We start from the raw sequence: 13720 nt of genomic DNA, 5'->3' as shown, positions 1-13720 counted from the left end.
ATCGCTCTTCGTGCACAACAAATCTCACTATAATCTGAGATTTTTGCTCTACCCTTCTTCTGGTGCCTCCACAGGCACTATCCAAGAGAAAGAGTGGAAATTTTGGGAGAGCTTCTTACCAGTGGCTTGCTTGCTCGAACCTTGCTTCTTCTCCTTCACTTCAGCCTTTGAAATCAGCCTCTCTCACTGGTGCTACTTTGATACCATGTCAAGAATCACGTGGTAGGGGGACTTGCTCAAGATGCTGCGCCGAACACACATAGAATGCACAAGGAGAAGCTCACTCAAGAGACAAGAAGAGAGATGGAGGCCAAAACGTTTTCTTGCTGGTTTCTTCTTCTTCTTCCACACTCTTTTCAATGTACACAAAGTATAGATAAGATACAACATAAAGGAAAGTGGCCTACTAAGTCAAACAATGTATAACCGACTACACTAGTCGACTGGCGCTATAACTATGCCAGCTATAAATAGGTGTAACAACCTAAATATAATAAGTAATGAGTCAGTGGCCATGTGAGAGTCATAATGACCACCGACGTGCTAAGTGTAGATGTGTGGACCCATCTAACCAGGCGGTCCATCATCAATGTCCGCATGTGTTGGCTTGTCATCTCAACAGATAGGGATGAGGTAGAAACTAGTACGGCTAGGGAAAGAAGGAAAGGAAGACTAGGCAGGATAAGAAGAAAGAGAAGAAGAAACATAGAGCACTTAGGAAACACTATCATGCTTCAAATTTGTAACGTGTCCACTCGTCCACCTGTGGGACACGTCTTAGTAGCCCATCTGGAAGAGAGTCTAGAAAGCACCGCCTGGCACTCGCAAGGAATGTCACAGGGTTTGCGATCTAGGCTAGGTCTTCCCAGGTCTGCCCTGAGCAGAAGTGTCCAATCGTTCCCACTTAGGACCAACCTGAAGTCAGGGTTTCTTTTCTATCAGCAAAGTCTCTAGGAAGTAGCTAGCATCGAGCTCTAGATGAACCACTTTGCGCAGGAACAATAGAGTCAAAGCAGATTTATGCTGCACTTGGTTCATGGAGAATGGGAAATGAGAGGGATGCGAAGCTCAACCTCTCTACCCATAAGGCATAGTCCCATTCCGCTCCCCTAAAAAAGCATAAATCGGGATTCTAACTCTACTGACTCTAGGTCTTCACAGTTTTGTTATCACGTCTTTTGAGAAAAGTTCCCAGCTAACCGGGACCACCCTTCCGTAGGACGGACCCAATTCACATCCACCGCACTTTCCTCAGTTTTCTTAGTTATCTAATTACCTACCACATTATGTTTGACATGCAAAAGTAGCTTCCTTAATTAACCAATTTAAACACATGTTCCTTCACGTAACTTAGGCACTGACACAAAAACAATGTCAAGCAAGTTTCTTTTTCAAATATCTGATCTTTATTTATCATATTCCCAGAATACATCAAGTATCATGCCCAAAGGCTATCCCAGCAATCAACATGATTACTACTCCAAGTTTCGCCCGTAGACTAGTACACGGGCCTCGAGATCCCATCTCGAGTCACGTCGGCCTCTTGTGCGGGATCCGGAGGCAAGGAATTTATGGCCAGAGCCTCCCCTGGCACCCAAGCGTCCTCTTGCTCCAAGCAGAACCCACAGAGAGACCTCTCGCGGTGGGTTCAGTCCATATACCCGGTGCGGCTAATCAACCCCCTTGGATAGGGCTAGGCAGGCAGTCGGAGGTAACTGAACCTGCCTCTCCCTCTAGGCTTTTAACCTGAAGCATTAAGTGTTTTTCCTTGAATTATTTCCTTGAGCAAAGAAGTTCAAACAATGTACCTAAGTGTACAATCACGGTAATTTCTGAGGTCGTTTGTATGACCAACCGCTAAGGTGTGATTCCTTCTTCCCAAATGCTCCCAACATTTGATCCTGGATCGTTCATGACTTGACAAGATTCCAGGGACTTGGCAATCTAGGTTGCTTGTTTTCCCTTTTTCTTTGGGGTTAGGGTTTGTACCCTACAGACCCTAATTATCCTTACCTTAGGTTTCCTTGTAAAATAGATCATGGACAACCCCGTCATCCTCGATTGGTCAACTTGCTGGTTATCTCCTAGATCCCTCTGTTTAGAACAGTTCCTACTCTGTCTTAAGTATAATCTTCTTAAGACCTCTTAATAATGCTTACAAGCACTAAGCTTTTACCTATCCCTCTTGAAGTCACCAAGGACTTTGTCATGGGATTCATGGATCTCAGTCCCATTTGGTAAATTACAAACAACGTTGAATTTTCCCAACAACTTTAATGCATGCAACGTAATGCCATGCCTTCATTTCAATGCTTACAATTTTGATATAATCCATACGATATTTTATGCCACACATGCGAAGGTACTTTCTATGCATGCAATCTTAACATTATCCTCTATGTAATTATTTACACGATCTATAACCTTCTTGAATGATCTGATCTTTATAACTTAATGTAATTATTGTATGAGTCTAGCTGCACTTTAATCTTTTCTGCAGTTTATTACATGTACCTTAGAATCCATTTTGCGATATGGAGATGTGCCTTGTTTCTTTCAATGTCCTCTGAAATGCATTTTAAGCAAGAACTTGTGCAAGGAACAATGCACTTTATGCAAGAATTCTTACAAGACGTTACAGAAATTATCTTGCTTGTTACATACACCACAACTAAGTTCATACCTAGGAAATTATCAAACACACAATTAATGTGATGCATGTGAATATGATTTTTCACTGTGATAATTATAGCCTATGATTTAATAATAAAGCAACTTGGGTTTGGAGTGATGCCTTGATTCCAGTGGTATTGATGCTTGATGAACCGTTTGCGGTTGCGGTGCCACCTTGTTTCAAACCTCCATCCACACTTGTAGGGTTTCCAGCCATCTTTGTGGAACTACGCTTTGGGGCCATACTCAAAGACCCATGTACGAGAGATAGAATTTCCGCACTCTCCTATGCAAAATTCTCGCCGCCTCTCCTTGAGTGGAGAAAAGATAATGAAGGGGGGAGGGCGTATTTTCAGAAATATCAGGAGGGGTGTGTGACCTCTCTTTAAGGAGGGGGAGAAGAAGCTTCCAGAAGCCTCTCTCTCTCTCTCTCTCTTTCTCTCTCTCTCTTTCTCTCTCCCTCCCTCTCTTTCTCTCTCTCTCTCCCTCCCTCTCTCTCTCTCTCTCTCTCTCTCTCTCTCTCTCTCTCTCTCTCTCTCTCTCTCTCTCTCTCTCTCTCTCTCTCTCTCTCTTTGTCGTGATGATGATGAGGGGGGGCTGCGGCTATAGACGACGGGAGGGGGGGGGCACTGTTCACAAGGGAGGGGAGGGCTGGGTGCTGACGACTAGGGAGGAGGGGGGGCACTGCCTGTCGAGCCCAAGGGAGGGGGCTGCTGTCCCTTATATGGTGGGGAGGAGGGCTTCATGAGGGGAGGGAGACGGCCGTTAATGGCCGCCACCCTCCACCGGGGGGTTGCATGCCCCCCCTTTCACTCTCTTCACTCCCTCTCTCTCTCTCTCCCCGATGTGTTGTTGGCGGGAAGAGAGAGAGGGACTAAAAAAAAGTGTGTTAAATTTAAAAATTTTAAGGGGGGGTTCTTATGGGGAAGGTATGGGGGGGGGGGAGATATTACAAAATTTTCCATTACATGAGGGAGAAAATGACTATGATATTAAGAGAGACTTGTTGGGAAGGAAAGCAAGTGTTATGTTCACCCAATAAATGGAGTTGTATCCTAGGATGAGAATTTAGTGGAAGAGATTTGTAAATCCCAAGGGAAAGGAGAGAAAGAAGGGGAATGTGAATGGGTTAAGTGCAGAAAAGCTTCTTGGTATGTGTCCTATAGTTGATGCATGGCATAAAAATCAAAGCATTGGTGAGGTTTACATTGATGGTGGAGCTCAAGTGTGTGCCATGACTCAGGTCGAGTAGTTTGTATAGAAGATGGTCGGGTTTTGAGTTCACTTAGCTAACCATAATAAAGTGACATGCATAGGAATCCTAAAGGCCTTGAAGATCAATATTTATGGAGCCGCAATGAAAATAAATTTTCATGTTATGCCTATAGAGCTTTGAGCATTCCCATTGATCTTAGGACAACCTTGGTTGAGGATGACAGGTGCTAGTTGTGAAGAATCAAGCTCACCGACTCTCAATAGTTGTAGATTAGCTATCATTCATGTGTTCTTTAATACATGCTTGGGACCATGCAATGTGGTTAGGAGTTAGACCTATGGTTTATACCATTGTAGTGAAGTGTGTAAGCATTAGAGAATGGATGAATGATGAGGATGAAGGAGGTAGAGAGTACTCTACTCTTTGAGCTTGCCTTGTTACTACCTCTCTCTCTCCCTCTCTGAATCTTGAACATGATATCGGATCCATGAGACCCTAAGAGCCAGTGAGCTCGCCATTGGTATCATGGGAGCTATGGAGAGTGAATCCATGCAGAAGGACAGTGGAATCCATAGCTCATATAAGGTCTGGTATGTATCAAAACTTTTTCAAGCTTGCATTTGGTTAGAGCCTATTGAGGCTTATGAAGAGGATTGTTGGAAAACATTAGATCTTAGTTGGATGGGAATTAAGGTCAATAGTGGTCCACATTCAAAGCAAAAAATCAGCATGGATTTATCAGATTGTGCATGTTTTCTAAGTGAATAAGAGGAAGTAGCACCAATCAAGTAAGACAAACATTAAGCCCTTGAATATATCTAGTATAAGAGCTCTTGTTTTGTGATATGATTAATGTTGGTTGTGCTCCAATCCTAGAGTGACTCATATTGATGTTGTTGATAGTTGAAAAAGTGATGTTGTTGGTTGTAATAATATTGTTTTGAGTGGATCTAATATCACACTTCACAATATTGGTATTGATCAATTTGCAGTTGCTTTGGGTGACAACAAAAAAGAGAAAACTTTGTTTGATGACCTTGCAATTTCTTTAAATCCTCTGAGGGTTGTCGAGGAAGAGAATAAGTTTAGCCAGTTTGTAATTTTTTATGTGATGAGTTTTACTTTGAGGATTGGGATTTTGGCACTAAGAGAGGAGAGAATTAAAATGATAAGATGTCTTATATTCTTAAATTTGAGGAGGATATTGAGAGATTTATTATAGAGATGATCCTATTCAGTATTGACTCAACTAATGCGATTGAAAGAAGTCCATTATATCTTTTTCATGAGTAGTTGATCTTTGTTTCAACATTTTGTGAGGACTACTATTGCACATAAATGCTTGTACACTAGGGGAAGGGAATCATATATCATGCATTTTCACAAAAACTTGAAAACCCTTGGCATTCTATCTAGTAAGTAGGATTTTGTGTGCTTCTTTATTGTGTGACTGCTTGTTTTGTTGCTTTATAGCTAGCATTATGTGTCTGTGGTTGGGACTAGAATTCTTTTTTCATCATTCTAGATTTTGTTTCTTGACACACTTGATCTTGTTGGTAGATATTGGTGTTTTCTTGGACAGACACTAGACTTTGACTATAGTGTTGTATTGGATCACACATAATTTCTTGCCAATATCTTTGTACACTACTCAATTCATGAACACCTCACCTTGCACTTCTTGTAAGTTACACAACACTCATCACTTCTCTCCCAATATTTTACATTTACAACCATGCCATGGATGGGAATATGCATGTGTGCACCATAGTTGAGCACTTGCATGACATGCGGCCTGCTACTATTTGCAACAATACCTAGATTGCACAACCACAATGAGAAAGCACCTTCATTGAGCACTCATTAATGCTTACAAAATGATTTTGGGATATTCTATAATTGAGTTAGGAACCTGGATTTGAGTGGGAAAGGTTGAATGAGAGATTGAGGGTCATGTAGAATGTGAGCAATTGTGAGATAGGGATGTTATTCCCGATCATCATCAAATGACCGCTTATTACTATGAGAATGTTACTAGTTTTTGGAAAGTGCATTGGAGTGCTTTCATTTTATTTCAATGAGTGATGAGGGGTGAGGCTAGTTGTTATCATGAGGCTTGCATACCAAGAGCATCAACATCACAATTCTCTACAACACTAAGAAAAGTGGGCAAACAGAGATCCATGGATCACTTTTGGGGATATCTCAATGTTAAGATACTACTAGCTCATAATGACACTATGGGACTCAACTCCATGAGCTACTCCCATGCTTTCACAAGCACACTACTAGATTTTTAGAGCCTTTTTCATGAGAACATATGGTCTTATCAACTCCACACCTTCAAGCATAAACATTATATAACCACCAACTAAGTTCAAATGTATGCACTTACACACACTTTCTCAAATCTTACCCTGCATTACTTTTACTAGTAATATCTATGTTTCATATCCTTTCCTCCTCTTAGGATTATTTCTTTCATAATCACCTCCCCTATAATTGTTGTAGTATCTAGCTCTTTCTTCATCATAGCAACATCCACCACCCCCAAGTGGAAGCACACAAGCAGAGCAAGAGAAAAACAAGAGCTATTATAGATGGAGCAAGAGGGCAAGAGAGAGACACACCATATGTGGAAACTCCAACAGTCACAATGTGTGACCAGACTTCTCTTATTCAATAGTCATTGAGAGAATAAAGAATAAGTGATAGTGATGGTGGGTGCCTACCACAGGTATGTCAAGATTGTGGGAGAGAAGGAATGAGTCTCACTTGTAGCTTTCTTGCTTGCACAATGGGGGAATACACACAGAGGTGGAGGTTGAAAATAGTTTTTCTCTTCTTAGTTGTGTAAGCCAAAAAGAACTCAAGTACATACAAATAGAAGAACCCTATATATGGGTCTCAAACCAAACTCAACTAACTAAGGTGGTATACTAACTAAGCCACGAACTAGAGTAGATAAGAATAGCTATCATCTAGCTATTATTCATGGGTGGTGTACCAACCGCATCTGCAACTGACAAGTCGGTGACATAAATGCACAATGGTCACCCTGGCATATCACGAGTGGAGCTCGATATCTCAACACTCCCCCTCGAGCTCAATCCTAATTCTTGCACACCAAGCAGGTCTCTGAACTTGCGCAGCTTCTCTGTGCCCAATGCCTTCGTAAATATGTCAGCTACCTGATCCTCTGTGCTGACATAAACTAGATCAATAAGACCTAGTAAAACCCTCTCCTGCACATAGTGATAATGCACCTCAATGTGCTTTGTTCTAGCATGATAGACTGGGTTATTTGCCAAATGTATACTACTCATGTTGTCACAATAAATGACAACTGGCCCATCTGTAGGCTGATGCGTATCATAAAGTAGCTTATGCAACCAAGCTACCTCACATGCAGCCATTGCTACACCCCTGTACTCAGCCTCTGTGCTCGACAAGGCAACTGTAGGCTGTTTCTTGCTGCTCCAAGTGACTGCAGCACTCCCAAAAGAGAACACATATCCATTGGTAGATCGTCTATCAGAAATACTACCAGCCCAATTAGCATCAGTGTATCCATGCAACTGTATCTGAACCCCAGTCTCATAAAATAGTCCATACTGCAATGTGGACTTCACATATCTGAGTATGCGTCTAGCTGCACCCAAATGTGGTTTCCTTGGAGCCTGCATAAACTGACTTACCAATCCAACATCATAGCTCAAATCTGACCTGGTAATAGTCATATAAATCAAACTTCCTACTATGCATCTGTACATAGTAGGGTCTTTCAGAAGCTCACCTGCATCTGTGCTCAGCTTCACATTCTGCTCCAAAGGAACTGAAATAGGCTTACAGCCTGTCATCCCATATTTGGACAGCATGTCCAATCCATACTGCCTCTGCAAGAGTTGTATCCCACTTGGTGATCTAATCACCTCAATGCCCAAGAAATAACGCAGCTCTCCCAAATCCTTCATCTCAAACTTCTACTTCAATAGCATTTTCACATGAAGGATATCTTCATCAGTGTCACCTGTCATAATCAAATCATCAATATAAATGACAAGTAGCATAATACATTTCTTTGTTTTTCTCACATAAAGTGAGAAATCTGCCTTGGAAATCTGAAAGCCAATAGTGACAAGATATTGTCCTATCTTGTCAGACCATGCTCTAGGTGCTTGCTTCAAGCCATACAATGCTTTCTTCAACCTGCAAACAAACTCAGGATGAACAACATGCACATAACCTGGTGGCTGCTCCATATAGACCTCTTCTTGCAAATCATCATGCAAGAAGGCATTCTTTACATCCATCTGATGTAAAGACCATTCCTTTGATGCAGCCATAGCAATGACTGCTCTTACGGTTGCCATCCTTGCAACCGGACTGAATGTTTCTTCATAATCAATGCCATATGTTTGTGCATACCCCTTGACTACTAATCTTGCCTTGTATCTGTTCACAGAACCATCTGCATTGTGCTTCACCTTATAAACCCACTTACAACCAATTGCATTCTTATCTTTAGGCAAAGGTACCAATTTCCATGTAGCATTTGCTTCCAAGGCATCCATTTCTTCATCCATGGCTCTCTCCCATTTTTCTTTTCCCATGGCTTGCTCAAAAGAAGTGGGTTCTGGTTCCTGTATCACTTTGACCATATAGGCATAGTGAATGGCTGTAAATCCATCATATTTTAGCCTATCCACAGGATACCTAGCTCTGGTAGACCTGCGCGAAGTAGGTTCACTCCCAGGTGCTCTCAAAACATCCCTGCTCTTCCTTACTCCAGGTGTAACAATAGAAGGAATACCCAACTCATCATCAATGCTCTGTTCTGAGCCACTGGATTCACCATCCACATAAGAGTGACATGCATTCATATCAAACATGGGCTGATCTACCTTCTCTTTTCCTTTTCGTGAAACATGCATACCACTATCTGCATTGCTTTGAGAAGATTCTCTTGATCTCAATCTGCCTGTCTATGGCGAAGAATGTGATCCACTGCTAGAGGACGCTCTAGGTCCACTTATATCTTGTGACTGCTGCTGTGAATTTTGTGCAGCATTACCATTTTATGCATCTACATTATCAATCACATTTACTGGTTTATACCAGCTACTCATCTCATAAAAAAAAACATCTCTGCTCACTGTAAACTTACGAGTAGAAGGGTTATAGCATCTATACCCTTTCTGCTGCAAAGAGTAACCAATAAAGATGCACTTCTCAGCTTTTGGATCCAACTTGGATCTCAAGTCATCTGGCACATGAACATAGGCAATGCAACAAAAAATTTTCAAATGAGAAATATCTGGTTTCCTACCAGTATACCTCTCCTCTGGAGTCATCCCATGTATTGCTGCAGTGGGAGTCCTGTTCATTATGTAGACTGCTGTAGCAACTGCCTTAGCCCAATAAAAATCTGGCAGGTCTTTTTCATTGAGCATGGCATGAGATACCTCTCCAATATGCCTATTTTTCATTTCTGCAATTCCATTTTGTTGTGGGGTATGACTACATGAATATTGCTGCTTTATGCCATGCTCCTGCAGGAACCTTGCAAACTCATTTGAGAGGTACTCTCCCCCTCCATCTGACCTTAGGCATTTTATTTGCAGGCCAGTTTCTTTTTCAACCATAGCTTTAAGAGTTTTGAAATGCCCAAGAACTTCACTTTTCTTTTTCATAAAATACACCCAGACTTTTTTACTATAGTCATCAATAAAAGTGACAAAATAATGATAGCCTCCAAGAGATGCAGCTTTAGTAGTCCACACATCAGAGTGGATTAATTCCAATGGCTTCTTACTCTCTTGAACATGTCTAGGAAATGGTTTCCTTGCCTGTTTTTCAAATTGACAGGCTTCACATACCTTAGGCATTTTTGCAACCTTGAATTTAGGCAATCCTACAACAATATTTTGGGCCTGCATTTATTTAAGTCGCTGTACATTAACATGACCAATGCGTTTATGCCAGATATCAATATCTGCAACTACACCGGTCCCATGTGCAAACATTGCTTCACTCAATTCAGGCATGTCTGCATCCAACGTAAACATTCTGCCCTTCTTCTTTTCTTTTGCTATCAAGCGACCTTTATTTTTCATATCCTCAACAAAGCATCCATGAGGATTAAATCTGACCTGCAAGCCCTGCTCAACCATTTGACCAACAGAAACCAGATTCTTGGTGATATTCGGGACATGAAATACATCGAACAGGTATTTCTTTTTCCCATCCTGCATAGACAAATGAATTTTTCCAATCTGTACAATAGGATGTGCAGTATCATCACCAGTCTCCACAAATCCTGGTTTTTCCATTTTCCTTGCATCCTCCATCCATTATGCATGACCTGTCATGTGGTTTGATGCACCTGAGTCAACATACCATACATCGTTGCTTTCTTCTGCACTTGTCACAGAATTGTTCATGTGATGTACCATAAATAAATGCTCATTTCTGTCATCACCCTGTCTACTAGAAGATGCATAATTCCCTTGTTGCAATTTCCCATTCATGATGTCATTCTGCTTTTTATAGCAGTCTTTAGCCATATGACCCATTTTACCATAGTAGTAGGATTCAACATTGCTGTCTACATTTTGGCCTCTTTGCCATCCACCACGACCTCCTTGGCTCCCCCTGCCTCTAGAGTTACCACGTCCTCCTCCATAGGACTGGTTTTCTTGAGTTTGCTGCATACTCTGATTTCTACCATGGCCTCCAGATCGGCCTCCTCTACCTCTGCCTCTACCTCTTCCAGTATTTGAGTAGAAGACAGCTTCTTTTGAAGTTTCTCTTGAAGAAGATGCACCACCATTTCTCTGCTCCTCAGAAATTAGAAGAGCAATCAACTCCTCAAAATCAGGAAATCTTTTAGGACGGAAATGGATATTCGGAACTGTGCATAATCCTTTCCTAGACCATTCAAGGTCACAGAAACTAAATCATCATCTTCCACTGGCGACCCAATGGAAGCAAGTGCATCTGCAATCTTCTTCACCTTCATGTGGTAGTCATTGATGCTCATATTTTCTCTTTGCACATTGTGCAACTCTTGCTTGAGCTGCATTTTCTTGGCTTGCGTATTTGTGCTATACATTTTTGACAAAGTATCCCATGCCTCCTTTGGCGTACTTGCATCTTGAATATGCACAATCATAGAGTTTGAAATGCTGATAGACAGCCATTACATAACTTTTCTGGCTCTCTCATGCCATGCTTTAAATGCCTGCATTTGCTGTTGATTGGGAACATCAGGAAGAACTGGTTCTTCTTCATTTCCTGCAACACATTTCCAATATCCTTTTCCCATAAGGAAATTCGTCATTCTAAACTTCCATGCTTGGAAGTTGTTCTTGTCAAGCTTTTCAGTTACAATCTGTGAAAGAGAATCAGACGCCATTACAGAACACTGCAAAAAATCATATCACTACAAAAAAACACAGCTTCATCCTCACAAGGGCAAATCTGCAAAACTGGCGAAAGTGGTATTTGACCACACAGTCACTTCCTAGTGACGATTTTGCATAAACAGGAAACAAGGATGATTCTATAACTCCCAATGTCTCTGCGCATAGGCATACGATGCAATTTCTACAGTAACTTTTCACCGACCTGTAGAGCAGTGGTCGCACAGCATAAAACTGGGCCTTTTCCTGAGTGCGTGCAGAAAATTTCCGCCTCCAAAACAGGCCCCGAAATGGCCTTAAATCAAAAAAACAGGGTCACTAAAGGCTAAAGCCCTTGCCCGCAGCATATACTGCCCTCTTGCTTCACCGCGAAGGGCGTCTCAATCTGAGACAATACACTCTTGCACTTTCCAGCTGTGCTACCTATAGAGACTTGCTCCCAAAACAGAAAAATGAAAGCAACACTAGTCCTCTTACCAGAACACAGCGAACTTGGCTTGCTTTCTTGAGCTCCTTACCACGAATAAGGCTCTGATACCATGTCAAGATTGTGGGAGAGAAGGAAGGAGTCTCACTTGTAGCTTTCTTGCTTGCACAATGGGGGAATACACATAGAGGTGGAGGCTGAAAATAGTTTTTCTCTTCTTAGTTGTGTAAGCCAAAAAGAACTCAAGTACATAGAAATAGAAGAACCCTATATATGGGTCTCAAACCAAACTCAACTAACTAAGGTGGTATACTAACTGAGCCACGAACTAGAGTAGATAAGGATAGCTGTCATCTAGCTATTATTCATGGGCGGTGTACCAACCGCATCTGCAACTAACAAGTCGGTGACATAAATGCACAATGGTCACCCTGGCATATCACGAGTGGAGCTCGATATCCCAACAAGGTAGTGTATAACTATATACCTACAGTGCGTGAAGTAAATACAGGGCAGTACACATAGGTGCCTTTACCCCCAATAACCTCCCACTTAAAAGAAAAAGTGCATCTAGTGAGGAGAAAACATGAAAAAAGTGACAATGTACAAATGTATGTAAAGTAAAATAGGATGAGGAATAGATGTCATCTCATCCTATGCCCATCATCTTTCTAATAAAGGAAAAACATTTTGCTAAGAGACTTTTTCTAAGAAGATATAGAATTATTGTTAGTTGGGAGACCTTGATAAGCTCAATAGACTTGTCCTCTACCACCTTCTTGAGGAAGTGATAGTGCATCTCAATGTGCTTTGTTTTCACATGAAAGACTGGATTCTTAGCTAACTGAATAGCACTCATAAAATATGAATGCAGTGCAGTAGTAATAATAATCCCAAGGTCTGTTGACCATAGGGCCTTCTTGCAACCCTCAATGGCTACAACATACTTTGCCTCAATAGTAGATGAGGATGTGCATGTGTGTACCCTACACATCCAAGAAATAGCACATTTAGCAAAAGTGAAGACATACGAAGAGGTGGACTTCCTACTATCAACACGTCCTACATAGTCAAAGTTAGTCTAACCCATAACTATAGCATCCTAATTGTTAGAGATGCGGGATCTAGAGCATGGAAAAGGCGGAAGCTATGGAGGATGGAAGATAAAGATACTACTCATGTTGACATGACAATGTAGACAACTATTACACAAGTGAATTAGGTTTCAAGATTGAGACTTGAACTCATAAACACAATCTTGTGTAGGACTGACAATGACACAGACACTTGACAGAAAGAGACAAGTACTATTGCATTATCATCATATGAAAGTGATAGTTCAAGTACATCATTATATAGAGTTCTTTGGTAGCACTTAACATCCACTATGCCTATGGGATCTATCTCTCTTCCTAGAATGAACTGCATCTTCCTAGCCTAGCTGTTCCATACAAAGGGGCATACATAGGGTGTGATTGGCAGATTCTCAACACTAATCACCATAGCAAATGCTCATATATGCAGTTCCTTTTAGTATCTCATGATACCCTTTGTGGCATCCCAATGTCAATGACCAAGTGGAGGCATATAGCATGTCACAACTTCCACTACAAATGCTATGTTAGGGCAAGTGGCTATCATAGCATACATGAAATTTCTCTATATATATATATATATATAAAGGATCTTGACCATCTCAACCTTGTGCTTATTTGAATGGGGACAATCTACCTAACAGGTCTTCACATGGAAAAGTAAAGGATAGATAATAGGCTTACCATCCTACATATGGAAGCCCTCAAAGATCTTCTGTATGTACTCCTTCTATGACAAGTAAAGGATACCCTTAGAACGAATGTGCTTGATGTGCATCCCAAGAATATGTGAGGTCTGCCCCATGTCCTTCATCTCAAAGCTCTTCTTGAACTGATTTTTCAAAGCACATGGCTTATCGTGGGCTCTCCTAGTAATCAACATATC

This window comes from Lygodium microphyllum, chromosome 9 (assembly GCF_053477565.2).
Source record: "Lygodium microphyllum isolate KBCC chromosome 9, Lygodium_microphyllum_v1.1.10, whole genome shotgun sequence".
Lineage (NCBI taxonomy): Eukaryota > Viridiplantae > Streptophyta > Polypodiopsida > Schizaeales > Lygodiaceae > Lygodium > Lygodium microphyllum.
Note: the sequence above shows the minus strand (reverse complement) of the source record.